The sequence below is a fragment of the Archocentrus centrarchus genome, chromosome 16, assembly GCF_007364275.1.
Source record: "Archocentrus centrarchus isolate MPI-CPG fArcCen1 chromosome 16, fArcCen1, whole genome shotgun sequence".
Classification (NCBI taxonomy): domain Eukaryota; kingdom Metazoa; phylum Chordata; class Actinopteri; order Cichliformes; family Cichlidae; genus Archocentrus; species Archocentrus centrarchus.
The window spans coordinates 19,917,510-19,937,259 of NC_044361.1; the positions used below are offsets into that span (position 1 = coordinate 19,917,510).

General features: G+C 40.9%; 1 pseudogene; it reads right to left on the reverse strand.

Annotated features, from left to right (window-relative positions):
- Positions 1-3,786: 3,786 nt before the first annotated feature.
- On the reverse strand, positions 3,787-11,773 carry LOC115794514 (alpha-(1,3)-fucosyltransferase 9-like; annotated as a pseudogene).
- Between the last annotated feature and the right edge of the window lie 7,977 nt (positions 11,774-19,750).

Sequence of the window (19,750 nt, forward strand, 5' to 3'; positions counted from 1 at the left end):
TCCCATGAACTCCCCTGAACTGTGGACTGTTTTTTCCCCTGCTGTTTTGTTTTGTTCTAGCTCCTGAGCTGTTCCTTGTTTTTGACCCTGTATTGAACATTGGAACTCCCCGGCCTTGTGCCGTCGCTTTGTGTTTCATCCTGTTTTGCTTCTCGTCCTCATGTTTTGTTCTTGTTTTGGACTGTTTTCGGCCTTGTGCCGTTGTTTTGTTTTGTTCTGTTCCTTTTGTTTCCTTGCTCTTGACCCTCATGTTCCGGTCTAGCCCTGTGCTTCCTTGTGTTTTGGTTCTTGCTTGGTCTTGTTTTTTTCGGTCCCTCCTTCCTGGTCCCCCGCCTCCCGCCCTGGTCTGGTTTTGTTTCTTGTTTTGGCCGTCGGGAGCCGGCCTTTGAGGAGGGGGTACTGTCATGTCCTGGGCCGTTTGCCCAGCGTTTTGTGTTTATAGTTTATTTCCTGTGCTTGTCCTCCCAGTATGTTGTCTTGTTCCCAGTGTTGTGACTCGTCTGCGTGTTCCTTGGTTTATCACTTCCTGTATTATTTTGCCAGTGTGTTTTCCCTGTGCTTTGTGTCTAGCTTTGCTTTCCCTGTGTAATTAGTTTCCTTTGCCTCACCTGTTGTTCCCTGCTGTTTCCTCTTACCCTGATTACCCATTGTATATTTAAGCCCTCAGTTTCCATGTGTTCCTTGTCGCATCGTTGACGTTATTGTGCCTGCGTGTGATGTTGTGTTCCCTGTGCTCCCTGTGCTCCCTGTGTCTGCCCGTCATCTCCCTTCCACGGTTTTTGTATTTGTTTTCTCCCTGCTTAAATAAATCCCTTTTCAGTGATGTTTACCTCTGGTGTCCTGCGTGTTTGCCCTTCCTCGCCCGTTTCCTCCCCGGGCATGACAAAAATTAAACAAACATATGGACAGGTATGCAGGCCCTGTATTTGTAAAGTTTTTTTTCTTTTGCATATGCAGTCAGAAATGTCCACATGTTTACTTCAAATCCACTTTGTAGCTGTGACAATAAATGATGTTGAATGATCTTAAAGCAGTGAATTTAAATTCTGTACAAATGTTATTCAAAATTTTAAATGTTATTCAAAAAATCTGAACACTCCAGTTCCTTGTTTGAACAACACTGGTAACTTTTTTTTCTTAATTGAAAAGCTTCCATGAATGTTTGAAAGGTGCTAAGTGGCTAAATGCTAGTTATATATTATTTTCAAATCAGCACAATGAATGTGACCATTTTAATGGAAAGGCGCCTAGCATGCCTATCCATAAATGAAAAACCCAAGCACTACTTCTTAGACTCTAGGCCAGGGATACTCAACTTGATCTAGCCGAGGGCCACATTTGGAAATGAGAAGTGGCCGAGGGCCAGCCATTAAACTACATTCATATAAAATGAGCAAACTTTAAAAAAGACTGATAGCTTGTGCTCATATTTTGATGCATTTTATTAGCTCCACTGCAATTCAGCAAGATGTATTTTGAACCATCTTGAACAGCATAGCTGGAACGTTTCCTATTATGCAGGCAAATATTGGACAAATTCAAAAATGAAAATGATTATTAACAGTTCTTAGGCATAGAATGACATATTTCAGCTCTTTTGGTGTGAAAGCTGTTTATAAAATATATTAAACACATAACTGCACAGTGCAAGCCACCAAATGTTGGAATAGTTCAGAAATACAATTTAAAAAAAAAACTGCTTTACTATATTTCAGTTATTTTAAAGTTTGGAACAGACAGCACAGGTATGTAATCAGATGTTTATGTTTTAACCTCTTCATGCATCACATACTATTAGTTACTGACTACATGCTTAATGTGAGGTAACACATCTCATTCCTTTGAGAGCTTACTGAAGTTTGGTTTCTGAGAGGTCAAGGCAATATGCAAGCACTGGTTGAGATGTGAGTCGGTGAGTCTATTGCGCTTTTTGTCCTTAATTAGATTCATCACTGAAAACCTCGACTCGCATATGTAAGTGGATCCGAACATTGTCAAAATGTATATAGCGAGTCTTTTAGAGTTCGGATACTGATGAACAGAGTGTGCCCAAATTCACACAGTCTCTCCTCTCTGAACTTGGCTTTTAGGACATTATTAGCCTGCATCTGGACCAGTTCCAGCTGGAAAGCGCCCTCACTGATAGCAGGCACAGCGTTTTTTGCCTCTGCTGGGCAGCTCCCGGTGACAGCAACGGCGAACGGGTTGCGCACAAACAGTAGCAGTTGCTGTGGGATTTTGAAGTGTGAAACCGCGATCTGAAGTTCTCTGACAGATTTTTAACAGTGCTACCATTCGTGACAGCACAATCCCATTTGTAGGAACATCACGCAGGGTAGGGAAGTGAAGTTTTTTCCCCTCTATGTCCGTCACGAATACGCCCAAGGTTGTCTGAAAAGCGCTCACTTTTTCAAAGAGCTCTCCCACATTCGAATCCCCACCTTGGAGCTGCAGGTTAAGATGGTTCAAGTGATTAGTGATATCACACAGAAATGCAACCAGAGCCACAGATTCCTGATCTTGCATAAACTGAGAGAACTCATCTGCTTTCTTTGTTTTTTGACCGGAAAGAAATTCTGTGATTTCTTTGCGCAGTGCAAAGAAGCGCTGTAGGACTCGCCCCCTGCTCAGCCATCTGACATCATTGTGCTGTAGTAGGTCTCAATATTGAGCTTCTTGCTCCTGTAGTAGCATTTTGAAAAGCCGGTGCGGTAAACTTGAAGTTGAGCGAATGTGATTTACAATTTTGATCACTGTGTCCATCACTCCTTTCATTTCACCAGACAGTTTGGCACACAACACCGTCTGGTGAATGATGCAGTGTAGTGAACTAACTGTGGGGTGGTCCGCTTGTCACCGGCAAACAACTCCTCCACGATTCCCAAAGTGCACACTTTCACAAGCTCAGCGTCCACAAATGGCTTGCCCTTTTTAGCCAGCTCCCAGGTTACACGCAGTGAAGCAGCGGTGGCTTTTTCAGCAGCAGTAGTGGAAGTCGTCAAGATTGTTGATGTGGTAGCATAGGACAACTTTAAGGCCTCAGTCTTGTCTTTTCGTACAATGCTACCAACCGGGAAAGCTGCACTGAAGCTAGCATGTTTTGACTCGTAATGCCGCTTAATGTTAGCAACTTTGCATACAGCAACTGTCTTTGGCAAATTAAACACAACGGTTTTGCGTTGGCATGAGGTGGCAAAATGAATGCAAAATCATCTGTCCATTTGTTATTAAACTGTCTGTTTTCGACGTCAACTTTTCTCCGCTTACTAACCTCACTCATTTTTTGCCAAGATATTCATTTAAGAACACGTCTTTTCCTCGCAGATCAGCAGTGATTCTTGACCTGCGCAAACTGTTCACTACCTTAAAGGCCCAAATCATTAGGACCTAAAGGGCCGTGTACAAACTAATGATTCTGTCTTACAGACAGTTCACTTTGTGAACACAAGGGGGAATTATTCAGCATTTGTTACACAATAAAAGGGAAAATTATTTTAATTTTGAGCAATTACAAGAAATGGCCGTGGGCCGGTCACCAGCCAATCACGGGCCGGATTTGGCCCGCGGGCCGTGAGATGAGTATGACTGCTCTAGGCATTAGTGGCTAGCTAATAAAGGATATATACTGTATATACGATGGGTTTGGAGAATACCCTAAATATTAATAAAATTAGAAAACAAACACACGTTTTTAGCCTCAATGGAAACAACAGCGTGAGTGCCTTTAGTTGACAGAGAACACAAAGACAACTTTAAAATAACCACACTTCTCTCATGTATGACGAGTTTATTAATAGATCACATTGTGCATTTTGAAATATTTTTTGTTTTGAGACTAGATTTTAGTATTTTATCCTGCTTATCAAAACACAAACATTTTTCATTAGGTCAAATATCTGGCAGTGTCAGCAGTTTTTTTGGACTAATTAGATTTGCTCATCCTCAGAGGTTGTGTTAGGTTTTGTTGTCCTTCACTTTGAGTACTACTAATTCCACTATAATGTAATTTTATCAGTCATTTGATTGCCATTTTTTTTTGTTAAATATATTTATTAGCATCATGACAATCAATCAAAATTAAATACAGAACAGAATGAGCATTTATGAAGGCATGAAGAGAAAAAAAACACCTGTGCTTTCACTGATATTAACACGGGGGTAAAGGGAGGAAGCAGTCTTTATTCATAGGCCAGCTATCAATCAGATGCACAGACACACCTTCGGCTTCTTGATAAGTGCTCTTTCTGCAGCACAGTTTGTTTTTGATTTATATTTTATATTTTTATATTTGTATTTTAAATTTGGCCATGGCCTCAATTCCCAAATAAAAGCAGATAATGCCTAACAATTTTGTTTTTATAATTCTACTAGACTCCATGCACCCTCTTTCTACTTTCGTTGTTGACACAGCCAGCCAAGCATGGCATTCAAGTGCCGTGAGGAGCAACATGAACAGGAGATAATAATCAATGTTATCTCATGACATGAATAATTAAAGAAAATTATAAATGAATAATTCAAACATGAAGTAGGGATTAACAAAATTTCACAGCAACTAAAATTCAAAGAAAAAAGAACAAGCAAGACACTGAACAGCAATGAACCTTTGTGTAACCAATGGACAAACATCTTAAAACTGTTTCTTCAACAGCATAACAAGAACCACACAACCCTAAAAAAGCACTAGTCACTCCAGAACCACTTATTAAGGTTGTTGACTTTCTTGTACTCCTTGTGCTTATGCAAGTATTCACAAGCCAGGCATATATGCTCTGTCGGAAAAGCAGTGGTACTTTGCTTTGAAGTGCCGCCGCCACTCAAAGTATCTGAGATACATTTTCTCGTCCTTGTCCAGGAGCAGCAGGTAATCAGCCAGCTCCTTGTGCGATTGAAGTCCTCCACATGAATGAAGGCGTCTCCCTGGATAACGTTCTCATAATTTCTGTCTGGGTGGGCCAAAGAACCACTGGCACTGTCCCCACTGACAGCGGGTTGTACAGTTTCTCAGTAATGTAGTCTTTGTGGATGGAGTTCTCAAACGAGAGATAGAACTTGCAGCTGGCAATGGTGGGTAATAAGTCTTGGTCAGAGATGGGCTTCCCAAAGGCTCGTCCATATGTGTGAATCTCCACGTGTTTTTTCAGCTCATTGTAATATTCACCCGCAATGTGGTTCTGGTTCCAGTTGCTCACAATCCAGCAGACCAGCTTGTTTTTCTCTGGTGGGATAAAATCCTCCTCACGCTCTGCTGGTACAATGTACCCATAAGGCACTGTAATGTCAGCATCCTGACGATAATTGACAGTCAGATTAACAGGTTATCAAATGCCGGCAGCTGGGAGCAATGTGTAGGCGACTCTGCATTCATCCATATCCACTTCTGGAATGGTGGTCGCTGGAGCGGTGGCAGGTTGGACAGGTCAGAGTGGATGTCTCGGTGGTGAATGAAGACCCCATCTGCCTTACTGTAGAGGTTCCTGTCTGCTGTGATGAAACAGCCATCAATGTTAAAGGGTGAGTTGCAGTCCTTCAGGTCGCGCACTTGTCCAAAGGGCCAGATCCAGATAAGCATAGTGATCACGTTTTCATTGCTCTTGGTGGAGAAGGTTTCGGGCTAGGTGCTTTCAGTACTGACTTACAGAACCTGGTAACCAACTTGTATCAGGTTTAAAATACATCAAAAACAGAATCACAGAGCATCCCAGTATAAAAACACTGAGCAGAAGGGGTCGCAGGATTCTGTGAGAAGGTGCAGATTCCATACTCTGTCCTAAAAAAGGACAAAATTAAACAGGAGAGGAGAATAAACAAACCAAACTATAAATCCTGCTTGGCAGATACAACATCAAGCCTGAGCATCTAATTATTACTCTGTTGTTAATATACACAGTGCCATTGTGTAATGTAAAACTTTGGCTCAGTGCTCATAAAGAAAAATCTGAACCATTGCTACACCAAACCTGCTAGTAGTTCACTGAATATTGAAATCCGAACAACAGTAGAAGTTGTGGTATTTTCAGGAAGCAGCTCCTACACCAGATCAAAGTTTGGATCGATCTCCTTTCTAAGAAAATAGTCGGTCGCTGTCAAGAGATGTTTCTTTGCTCTTAGGCAGATAAGTGACCCTTAAGGATCTAAGAAGGTGTGTTTGGTGTTGAATTTGCAGGGTCTTCCTAATGATGAGGGAGAGAATGTGAGAGAATTAATTAGGCTGTAAAAGACCTTGCATCTCACCAGATGTGCAAGGCTCAGAGAAATTGGGAAACCCAAGTGCTGCATCTCAGACTCTACAGGCCTCAGTAGCATGTAAGCTCTAAAAATAACATGGTAGCACAGCTTACATTTACAAAGTTGCATCTGAACAAACCACAAGACTTCTGGAACTGTCTTTTGGATAGATGAGATTAAGTGGAGATGTTTGAACCACATTTCGAAAAAAGTGAACATGGAGCCAATCCCAGCTGTCATAGAGCCAGAGGCAGGGTGCACCCTGTACAGGTTGCCAGCCTGTCGCAGGGCTGTTTAGATGTTTTGAATAACATTTTCAGTTTTGGAATAACATTTGAGCAGAATGTTAATTCAGTGCTCCTTTAAGAGAGGACCTTCAATATCATTTTTAGGGCTGTGAAGTTTAGAGTGACAATGACACCATTTATTGTCACAGCTATAAAGTGGATTCAAAGTAAACATATATGGTGTTTCTGACTTTTGGTAAAAACACATGCACAAATGCTTGTGCATACTTGTGCAAATACTGTACAGTAATTACTTCACAGATGCAGGTGGTCTGGGAGCAGGCACCGTCTCTATGGCGATGGGGTTTTTGGGGGATGACAGGAGGAGAGAAGCTGCAGAGAGGCGTGTAAGACTGCAACTCTGCTTCCTGGTCTCAACCCTGGGTAGTCAGGTTTTAGGAGGGTTAATAAATTTGGCCAGATTTCTAGAAATGAGAGCTGCTCCATCCAAAGTGGGATGGATGCGTCTCTCCTAACAAGACCAGTTTTCCCCAGAAACTTTCCCAATTATCTATGAAGCCCACGTTGTTTTGTGGACACCACTCAGACAGACAGCGATTTAAGGAGAACATGCGGCTAAACATGTCGCCTCCTGGTCCTGATTGGGGAGGGGCCCAGAGAAAACTACAGAGTCTGACAGTGTTTTTGCAAAGTTACACACCGAGTCAATATTAATTTTAGTGACCTCCATCTGGCGTAACCGGGTGTCATTGCTGCCGACGTGAATTATGATCTTATCAAATTTACATTTTGCCTTAGCCAGCAGTTTCAAATATCCTTGAGTGTCCCCTGCTCTGGCCCTGGAAGACATTTGACTACAGTCGCTGGTGTCTCTAGCTTCACATTTCTCAAAACAGAGTCGCCAATAACCAGAGTTTGTTCCTCGGTGGGTGTGTCACTGAGTGGGGAAAAACGGTTAGAGACGTGAAGGGGTTGGTGGTGTATCGGGGGCTTATACCAAATACTGAGAAATATTGACTTTTAGAATTGTAAAATCTCAATTTTTGCCTTGATATTCTGTATGTCTCATAGACCTTTTCCTATTAGCCCAGCAAAATATAAAGAAATAAGGGGTGGCCTCAAGTATTGTACATAGAATACAAACCAGGCGTTAAATAATACACAACATTTGTTACTAATTCAGTTCCTTTTGTTTTGGATCCAAACTTTTGACAATAAGAATATAAAAATGTTAACGCAGCTGTGCTTCCTTCAGAACACACAGCATGATTTGCATGATTCATAAAGGATGCAAATATACCAACAGCAGGTAATAACAGATCTAGAAAAGCTGCCACCAACTTATGTCTGGTTGTGATGGTGAATTGGGGAGTGTTAAATGTCATTTTCTCTGCAATAATTATTTTTCTGGTGTGCTTGTTTTGACTAAAGGTTTTTATGTTTTGTGTTGAGGATGTTGAGGACAACCAAGAAGGAGATGATGGTAATGATGTTTCACCATGAAACATTAACATGCAGAATCCATAGATGATGACCTGTTGAAGGTGTTGGAATCCTTCATCAGAAGTGTGGAAGTGTTTCACAACCTTATAGGAGCATTGCATATGCTATATTTGTACACACGTTTCCAGAAGAAAACTGCCTCAACAAAGGCTCAAGTGCTAAAAAAAAAACTATCTGAAGGAACATTTTAGACAAGATACGACACGTAGACTGAAGCATTAAAGAGCTTTTATGGAACAGTCAGAAGTGGCACAGAGGAAAGTGTGTAGCTGGAATATTATTGCATTTCCTAATTTGCTGGGCTGTTATAATTACAGTTTTGGAATGGTTTTAATTTTAGATGACTCATAAAGGGGAAAAGGAGAATTTGTAAGTAATTCCTGTGTAGTGTATAATGTGTTTTCACCTTTTGTATATAGCTGGTTTTTCTGTTTATCCTAATTTGAAAATATTTTTGTTGCAGAAAATGACTGGGTTTCTGCAGGTCCCATAAGATTGCTATTTAATGTATTTTTAACTCTTAAATTAGGAAGAATAACATTTTAGCATTTTATTTTGAAACTCACATATAAATGACAGATGTTGACAAATGCTTCCTCAGATAAGTTTTAGGAGTGAATAGAAAATTAATTGTTAATTGTGTGTGTGCCATTTTTATCTGTGGGATTTCAGCTGATGGTTGTTATATAGCTGAACTGTGAGTTGGGGATTTTCTATATTTTTTGTACTGAAAGCAAATAACGTGAAATGCCAGAAGCAGCAATGTATTAACAGGTATTGTCTATGGTTCCAGACATTGTCATTGAGCCCCACTGTTGTTCAGTGGTTCTTTTGATATGATTTGTTGACATGAATACAGAAAACCAGCAGCCCTGTAACCTCAGTGGTGGCCCAGTGTTTTGAATTTTGTGAAGTTCTTTTTTTTTTTCTGGTTGTTCAGGATTTTTTGAATTTTAGTTTGTCTTTGTTTTCTGTTTAGTTTTCCATGTTCTGGTCTTCCCTGTGGTCCTGTGTGTTTAAGTCTTGGCCCTTCTGTGTTTAGGTTCCCTTTCCCTTAGCTCTGGTTTAGTTCTGCCTGTTTTCTTAGTGTCTCTCCCTTGTCTCATGTCTTGTGTTTAGTTGGTCATGTTCTCATTCCCTCTGTGTGTCAGTCTCCCTGTGTTAAGTCTGCATGCATTTGGTTAGGTCACTTCCTGTTTTATTTTGACGATCTTGTGTTCATTGTGCTTTGTGTTTACAGTTACTTCCCCTCGTCTCGTCAGTGTATTTCGTTTACCTGTGTTGTCACCTGTTTTCCTTTTCCCTCGTTATACCTTTGTGTATTTAAGGTCTCTGTGTTGTTTAGTTCTTTGTCGCGTCATCAGTTAATAGTTGGTTTTTCCCTGCTGTGTGCTTTATGCCACGTTCATGTTTATGCTACGTTCTAGTATTTTTTGATTAAAGCTTTTAGTATTGTTAACCTCCTCGTCTGAGTCCTGCATTGGGGTCCTCTGCCTCGTTGGCCACAGCCCAAACCTGACAGGATTATATAGTAACACAAATCTATTTAAACACAGGCAGCTCACCAGATAGGTGCTTTATTGTGTTTCATTTGAGTTTTTCACATAACCATTGAATTTACTTAACTATTCAGTTCAATTCAATTTTATTTATTTATATAGCACCAAATCACAACAATCAGTTGCCTCAAGGCGCATTATATTATAAGTAAAGAACCTACAATAATACAGAGAAAACCCAACAGTCAAAATGACCCCCTATGAGCAGCACTTGGCGATGGTGGGAAGGAAAAACTCCCTTTTAACAGGAAGAAACCTCCAGCAGAACCAGGCTCAGGGAGGGGCAGTCATCTGCCGCAGGCAGTTGGGGCTGAGGGGAGAGAGACAGGAGATTGTGAGGAAATGGTTGACATAATTATATTTAGTAAGTCCAACGAAACAAAATTTGGTGGTTTTTGTACTCATGTAAATTTGTTAAGTTGAAACTACATATGTAGTTATGAAATATTTTTATGTTGTGTTAATTACCACAGTTACGTGAAGCAGAAGAAATTGCATTTTGTTGAATTTATGTTGGCCTGTTTATATTGATATAGATTTTGAGTTGAAGAAAATAAAGGGATGTTTAACCTTAAATGTACTAGTTATTAAGTGCACCAGTGTTGTTTACTAAGCACAGATTATAACAAAGATGAAGAGTTTTTGAACAAATGCTGGATAGATTATAATTGTCTAGAAATGTATTTTTGAGGATATAAAAAAGTAAATTTAATAAGTTAAAGTGAAAGTCACTGCTTGTTAATGGTGAGATAAACATTTTACTATTAACAGAAGAATCAGTTAATTGTAAAGAAATTCCTGTAAATAAACGGATTTTTCTGTTTTAGAGTTGACGGAAATGTCCGTTAATAGTACGGATACAGGGGATATACTGTAAATCTACAGAATTTTCTGTTTTACCATTTACGGAAAAGTCCGCCGAACTTCAGTAGAAAAATTTTTTACGGATTTTTTTTTTTTTAATACTGTGTGAATGTTGACTTGTTAATTAAATCCAAGTTGACTAGATATAGAAGGGAATTATTTTCATTTTAATAATATTAATAAATTACATCTAACATAAGTGAGTTTCGTGGAAATTGTTGACATAAAATTATTAAGTAAATCCAAAGAATTATTTTTTGAGTGCGTCTTGGACCCAGGGTTTTGAGTTTTGCTGCTTTTCTGGTTCAACACGATTAGATGCTCACATGGTGCGCGCATTGCCGAGAAACGACATGCCGAGAGGCTTTCATTTTGTACAATCGCTGTACAGAAATATGACTAAAAGCATGAAATTCTCTGTGAAGCAACCCACATGCTCGTATTCTTCCCTCTGAAGCTCGACGTTCAGTTGTGTTCTTCCCTTCACCGACTACCAGCATTATTAGGGGGAAAAATTATGTGGGACATTATCTAAACATGTACGGTGAGGACTGAGTGAAAAGATTCAGGACAGAACTTTGAGCCGTCCAAGCGCACCAATTACGCACTCGTTCTGAAAACATCTCCCCCTCTCATTCCACATGAAGGAACACTCATAGCAGCAACTATCACAACCCCATCACACACAAAATAAGCCATGCTTTTTCGGAGTTAAATTTACCGGGTAAAACAGGTTTGTGTGAAACTCTTCTCCCACAATTTTGCGCTCTGAAAGGGAAACTCCAACAAAGCCTTGCGCAATCCCGACAAAGTGACTGAAGTTTATTTACCTGAGCAGCTGAAGATATTTCGTCTTCCTTCTGTTTAATAACCAGACCTGCACTACAAAGTAGAATTTCAGGGTTAAGACGATTCACTTCTTAAGATAAGATAAAATTGAATGATCCCACGACGGGGAAATTTGCATATTACAGAAGCTCAAGTGCATATATATATATATATATATATATATATATATATTATATATATTATATATATATATATATATATATAATATATATAATATATATATATATATATATATATATATATATAATCTTACTGGGACACATCACCAGTGTAACTTACGCTGCGAATCTATTTCCTCTGGAGTAGATATTTATATTTATGTTCCAGTTAATTGATAAACAGGTATCAAATCACCGCCTAATAACCTATGAGTTCTTCAGAAAATAGCGCAACCATTCCCGGAAGATTCCTCGGACCTCTTTGCAACGATAGTAGGAGAGTGTAAAGCACAGGTATCAAACTCAAGGCTCAGTGTAAGAGGATTGGTGGGACGGACGCGGGAGACAATGCAGACGGAGACCTGCACAGGTGAGCTGATCACCGCGTCACAAAGCAGGAAACGCTGCGAAGCGAAGTCCGCTGATGAAACGTGTCACAAGCACCGTAACACAGGCAGTGAACTTTATAAGAGGCAAAGATTTAAATCACCGGCGGTTAAAGTCTTTTCTGGAGGAAATACTTTCTGAATTTGGTGACGTGCCTTATCACACAGGTGCGACAGCCCTTCGAATCATTAAGATGCTTCGTAAGAAAGGCCAATTCACACAGCTACTTCTCATCCTGGAGCCCCGTGAATGTTTTCCTTTAATTTCCATGAACTGCCAAATTTCCTCACGCAGCTCATCCAATCCGGTGAATAACATGCAATGAGTAAGGAATCAAAAACTGCAGGCAATTTCAAAGAACAAAAAAAAAAACAAAAAACGCAAAAAAAAAAAAAAAAAAAAAAAAAACAAACTTTTGTGCAAATATGACAAAAATTGCCCTCTGCTGTTTTTTTATGTGTACATTATAACACATGCATACTTAACAAGTAAAAGTAAGCCCCTTTATAATATGAATTCTGTACTCAATATAATTTTTTATCTAACTTTGAGGCCTAGGCCTCAAAGATCCCAGATTAACCCAGTGTTATCTGTGATAGTTAAGTACACAAAACACAATAACAATGCTGAGTCCTCCCTTTAGTCATGCTTTTGCGAACCAATTTGAAGACCTTAATTGTTTTAGTTTCATTGTGTAATTTGTTTAAAAAAGGTATTAGACCATTTCAGAGGTTTTGTTAGGCTCCAAATTATCATTTGCCTGAACAGACTTGTAAATTATTTTTCTCTGATAAACAGTGTTTTAAAATGTCCAAAAACAGTCAAAAATGCTTAAAATGTGCAGCTGCCCTTTGAGTGTTGATTCCCATGGGTGAGTGTTTGATCTAAACACAGAAAAGGTGTTGATATAAAATATATATATATTTTTTTTTAGGGGAAACCAAAGCTATTAAAAAAAAGGTATAATTTTGGCCCTGTGTGGCTAAGAGTTATCTTAACCTGTTGCAACAGCGCCACCTAGGGGAACTTCACCCCAGGAAATATAGTATTGAAGGTATGTACACAATTAGAGTTTAAATCTACATAGGTTTTGAAAGAAATTATTTTTTATAAAGTTTTATGAAGTTCATGGTACATGTTTGTCTTTACTAAATGTACACTTATTTCCCTGAGAAATTTGTCTCAGGCTGGAAAAACATAACTGATTAAAATACACAAGTACATAATGTTTGGTTTCAGCAAACAACAGTTCATTCAGGGTATGTCTAACTAACAGATTATCCATAACAGATGCAAGTACTCTCTCTAGGCAGCCTCTGAAGAAGACTACACAATGATAGAAATGGAGACTTCAAGGTCTATTGTTGAAATTCTCTGTTTTCCGCATTCTGTTTTCTATAATGATGTAACAAAGATTGATAAGCTGTGACTATACGAAACTGTAAGCTGAATTAGAAGGGGCCAGAATTTCATGTCATTCGCATGGCATGCAGTCCTGACCCAGATTAATCTGTAAACTGTTTGAAATGGCTTAATTAAATGTAATAATTGGACTCCTTATTCCGTTGTGCTGTCTCATTCCTGTTCGTTTATCGAAGGGGGGGGGGGGGGGGGGGGGGGGGGGGTAAACTGGTAGCAGGTTTCTTCAGTTTGAATAAAGGCACCTGGACATGAGATGGCTCAATGGTAAAACAGAAGCACTTTAAGAAAAATGCAATTTAAAAGTTAAAACTTAAAAAAACAGTAGCACCAGGTGAAGCCTTCAAATCAACCTTCAATAAAAACAAGAGGCTGGTAGGGTTTAATATTTTTCCCGAAAATGACATGAATCAAATCCCGGGAAATGACGAGCCATTTCCCGGGAATCCCGGAAAAAGTTTATTTTTTTTTTATTTTAATTTGGCCTTCTGTAGCCTGTGTCGGCCTTAACCTACTGTGATATTGTAGAGGTAGCTTTCCAGCTATGTCCTGTTATGCCCAGTAGGGGGCAACGTCGGCTTGATTAATCAGAATCAGAATCAGAATCAGAAGGTTTTTATTGCCATATGGGTGAACAGGTTCACAGCATTAGGAAATTGCTGCGGTACTTCGTGCTTACAGAAAAAAACAAATAAGTATAAAAACTATAAGACAATATACAAGTATACAAATTGCAAATATACAGAGATATTAGAGCTATAACTATAGCACAATATTACAAAATTACAAAATATACAGTGCAGAGACTAATTAAAAGATAAAAGAATGTAGACTATATTCCACTAATATGTACATCAGTGCAGTCAGACAGGTGCATAGACATAGGGTCATCAGCGTTTGTGGAGGGTGGTGGTAACAGTCTTAGGGTAATTGTTCATGAGTCCAACAGCAGAGGGGAAGAAACTGTTCTTATGGCGGGAGGTTCTGGTCCGTATGGACCGTAGCCTCCTGCTGAGGGGAAGGAGAGGGTCAAAAAGTCTGTGCCCAGGGTGAGAGTGGTCGGCTGTGATCCGACCTGCACGCCCCAGTGTCCTGGAGGTGTACAGGTCCTGGAGAGATGGGAGGTTACAGCCAATCACCTTCTCAGCAGAGTGCACAACGCGCTGTAGTCTCTGTTTGTCCCTAGTGGTGGCTCCAGCGTACCACACAGTGATGGAGGAGGTGAGGATGGACTCAATGATGGCAGTATAGAACTGCACCATGGTCCTTGCTGGCAAGTTGAATTTCTTCAACTGCCGCAGGAAGTACATCCTCTGCTGGGCCTTTTTGATGACAGAGGTGATGGTGGGCTCCCACTTGAGGTCCTGGGTGATGGTAGTTCCAGGAAGCGAGAAGAGTCCACTGTGGTGATGGGGGTGTCAGTCAGGATGGAGGGTAGAGGGGCTGTGTTCCTAAAGTCCACTATAATCTCCACTGTCTTCTGGGCGTTCAGTACCAGGTTATTGTGGCTGCACCAGGACGCCAGACGTTTGACCTCCATCCTGTAGGCCGACTCGTCCCCGTCTGAGATGAGTCCGATGAGAGTCATGTCGTCTGCAAACTTAATAAGCTTGACAGACTGGTGGTCAGAGGTGCAGCAGTTGGTATACAGCGAGAAGAGCAGAGGAGAGAGGAATGCAATAAAACCTACATCTCTGCATTTGAGTGCTCGAGCTATGCGGTGTTGTATCGTTCCTCAACACTCCCTTAACAAATATAATTCGAATATTCCTCCATTGTACATGGAATTATACCAAGCTATTTTACAACTGCTGGTGCAAAACAATACGGTTCATCTCCACACAGCATTGATAAAGGCTCAGCCACGCTGTTGTGGTGACATCTGTTGCGCTATATCTCCACCAGTGGAACGCTATAATAGTCATTGAAAAGTTAACTACCGTACTACACTATAATATGGCATAACACAGGGCCTTGAGTAATGCACTACGACTTGGTCATTGCCATTCTGGCAACAGCAAATTTATAACACCGTGTCTGAGGGTTAAAGTAGGTTCGCTGTGAATCGTCTATTGAAAAACTGGCCAATCCTTATAGCCTAAAAAATATACATTTTACTCAACTCCATTTTAAAAGTGAAATATGTTAAAGTAATCTATTTCATGATAATTTCTTCACACATTAGGCCCGTATCCTAATTCATGATTGTTAGTAAGCGTCTGCAAACGAGGAAAAGAAACACTCGAAGTTAAACAGATATTCTTTATTGTTCAGGGCAGGCATATTTTATAGGCTATATAATGCAATAACAAATATAATAATATAAAATTATATAATACAAAATACCTTAGGGTAAACACATTGCCTACGATTTCAACAAATTAAAGAGGAAAAAAGTACAACTGTGTAATACCTCTATTAAAACGCTTGAGATGAAGGCTGAAGCCTTAAACGGAGGCTGAACGTGCCTGAAATGAAGAGTAATGCTTTTCGCATTAAACGAACCCTTCTCTCAATATTTCCTTAAATTTAACATTCTGAAGCTTTCTTTTTTCTGAAAGTCAAATCGACGCGCGCGACTTTTTTCCGGTTTCCCGTCTAACGTTTCCCGGAAACGGGAAATGGTTCTGATCGCATTTCCCGGGAATCCCGGATCCCGGGATTAAACCCTAGAGGCTGGGACAAACGTACCAGCAGCAGGGGGCCCTGACCACAAGGAAGGAAATAAATCAAAGTAAAAACACACGACACAGCAACTGCACCTGGAGTGCTGTAAATTAAAAATGTGAGAAGAAGGGGGACCCACCACCTGGTCAGTGGGCCACACCGCCAATGGCTCGTTCTCCGCAGCCACTTCCAATCAGTTATAATTCACAAAAAAACTGGACCTTGCAATTGTGAAAAACTGACAGTGCTTAGTGGCCACACTATAAAATACTCCAATTCACTTGATTAAAACCCAGGATACCTAATTGTAGGTACACACACACACACACACACACACTAAAAATACAAAACACACTAACCCACAAACAAAGTGTGACATGAATACCCCAGGGGGAAAATGCCAGCTTCCTTCCCACATTTCCAACACCAGGGACCTATTCCAAGAAGCAGGTTTGCTAACAGCTCTGGGTTTGTTAACCCTAAAATGACGGATGCGCATGGAGGAGGTGACCACCTCTAATACCATCGCCATCAGGCCTAACAAGAAGCCCTGAATAAATGCAGAGGTGCGCTCCCTGCTGAGACCTCGTGATGCCGCGTTCAAGAACGGCGATGCAGCAGCCAGGAAAAACCTGTCAGTAGACATAAAGAGAGCAAAGTCCACATATGCTTTCAAGATCCAGGGCCATTTCAACACAAATGACCCACAAAGCATGTGGAAGGGCATCAGTTGCATTACAGACTACAAGAAGAGGGCCACACAGTGCCCTGATGACCCAGTGCTCCCTGACACCTTGAATACTTTTACAAACTCCATCACCCCCTCCCAACCCACCCCCTCCCCGGACAAACCTCCGGCCATTAGAGTAACAAATGCAGAAGTGAGGAGAACACTTCAGAGGGTCAACCCCTGTAAGGCTCCAGTCCTGATGGGGCCCCAGCCAGAGTTTTAGAGACTGTGCACACCAGCTGTCTGAGGTCCAGAAAGACATATTTAACACCTCGCTGTCCCAAGCCAGAGTCCCATCATGCCTTAAGACATCAACCATCATTCCCATGCCAAAAACCTCTGCAACATCGTGTCACAATGACTACCGCCCCATTGCACTCACCCCTATCACCATGAAGTGCTTTGAGAGGTTGGTGATGAGGCATCTGAGGCAGGCCACTGATGCGGCAGAGGACTCCCATCAGTACGCATACATGCGAAATGGGTCCACAGCTGATGCCATTGTGGCTGTGACCTACCAGGCTCTCATTCACCTGGAGAACAAGGACTCCTACGTGAAGCTGCTATTTCTGGACTTCAGTTCTGCATTTAACACCATCATCTGGCAGAAATTGGTGTCCAAGCTGGCAGCACTGGGAACCTCCTATCCTATGCAAACTGGACCTAGACTTCCTGACCTGCAGGCCACAGAGGGTCAAATCAGAACAGCAATTCTCACCATCATCCTGAACACTGGCTCCCTGCAGGGCTGTGTGCTCAGCCCACTGCTGTACAGACTAATGACCCACGACTGCAGAGCTCATTACGAAAACAGCCTTGTAGTGAAGTTTGTGCATGACACAGTGGAGCTGGTCTCATTAGCCATAGGGATGAGTCAGTATACTATGGAGAGAAAATTGACTCAAAATATCTGTCTGTAATGCAGGATTTGTGCGTGACTCAAATATCCGTGTGTCTGTAATGCTAAAGGGCCATTCCACTTAAATTTTCACTAGCTTCGTTGAGCTAGCTAACTTTGACATGAAGCCCAGCATAACTTTTCAGAGTACTACCCTGTGGTAGCATGAAAAAATACCATAACATTTTTTCAACTATTTATTTGGCAAGTTCAAATAAGACCAACATGTTAACACATGTTAGGATTCTTTTTGCCACTTGGGCGGCGCGGAGCGGTGAAGAGATGGTGGGGAAACAGTATCTGATGGGGAAACGCGACTTGACGGAACACCGGTACTGTGTACAGGCGCAGAATCTTTTAGTGGTACGCAGTACCGGACCATACCGGCTTACTTTCACCACTGCTTATAAGAGTGTCCAAGCAAATATATGAAATTATAAAATTTGCTGAAGCAAATCCAGAGATGAAGCAGAAGCAATTGCAGCAAAATTCAACATTAGACCCCAAACTGTCTGATATTTTGAAGAATCTGATTTTAGCCAACTTATGCTTAAGACAGATTTCTTACAAGTTGGATGAAATTCCATGGGCCATTTGAATCCCACTGAGGCAATTTCTACTGTATTTGTGTATCTTATTTTGAAGACATGTTTAAATGTTAACAAAGACCACAGAGCTTAGTGAGCAGAGAGAATGTTATTCATGTTGTGGTGCGATGTTATGAGGGCGCTGTTAATAGAGTTGCATACGAATACACAGTGGATTCACGTTTATTAATATACTTCGAAAATATCACAGCTTTGATTATGGTCATATCATTTACTTTGACGTATTTATCTGCCGCACCTTAAAGGCCAGTCCGTGTAAATATTGTCTAACACTAAACCGGTCTGTGGCGCTAAAAAAGGTTGGGGACCACTTCCATAGAGTGACTAGACACCCCACACACTACACATATCAAACAGTGTCACCACTGCACCTTAAACTACTTCAAGTTGTTGCTGCTATGATAGCTGCTATACCTGTTTTTAGTTTTATTTTAGTGTATTCATATTCTATTTTTACTTATCCTAGTTTAGCTACTTATTTATTTTCTGTACTTTTTTAAATTCTATTTATTTTAATTATTACTCTAATTCAATGTTTGACTTTCACAGAGACCTGAGAATCTACGTTTCTTTCATACTATGTCTCATATTCTGGGTGACAATAAAGCTGAGTCTGAATCTATTCCTCCAAACTGGGGCATGCCAACCATACATTGATTATGGCTAAGAACCTTATACAAGTACACTTCAAAATACCTGCACTATCACATTAAGTGGTATTCAGCTTACACACATTTGGAAAATATGCTTAAAAACAATTCATAAAATAAACCATCACAGATTCATCCTGAGGAACGTGGCTCGGGTGGTAGCCTTAAAGCGTTTCTGGCAAGCAACTGAGGAGAGGAAAGCAGTCTTGTACTCGCACGTTGTATAGTGCAGGTGGGGCGCTGCTGACTTCTACTGAAGTTATAGTTAGGTGGTGGCAGGAATGCTTTGAAGGCCTCCTTAATCCCACTGACATGCCTTCTGTATTATAAACAGAGTCTGGGTACGACTGTCTTTTCAGCTTCCTCGTGAAGTTCTATGCAGGGTGCTGGAAAGGGAGATCTGTGCGTTAGTCAAACCTCAGATCCAAGAGGAACAATGTGGTTTTCATCCTGGACTAGCTCTTCATCCTCTCAAGGATAGTCTACATGTGTTTTATGGACTTTTTGAAGGCGTGTGCGGGTTGTTGTGGGATTAAAGGGTGTCTGTCCCATTGTTGCAGGCCATTCAGTCCCTGTATAACTACTGTGAGAGCTTGGTCCACATTACTGACAAGAAGTCAGACTCGTTTCCTGTGGGTGTTGGACTCCACCGGGGATGCCCGTTGTCATTGATTCGAACCGAATTTCTATGCGTAGCCAAGAGGCGGAAGGCTTCCACCTTGGTGGCCTCAGAATGTCATCTCTGCTTTTTGCAGATGATGTAGTCCTGTTGGCTTTATTAGGTGGTAGCCTCCAGCTCGAACTGGAATGGAGTGCAGCCGAATGTGAAGCAGCTGCATGAAAATTAGTACCTCTAAGTCTGAGGCCATGGTCATCAGCCAGAAAAGGGTGGATTGCCCACTCCGGCTCAGTAATGAGTTGCTGCCCCAAGCGGAGGAGTTTAAGTGTCTTGGGGTCTTGTTCATGAGTTAAGGGAGTGGGA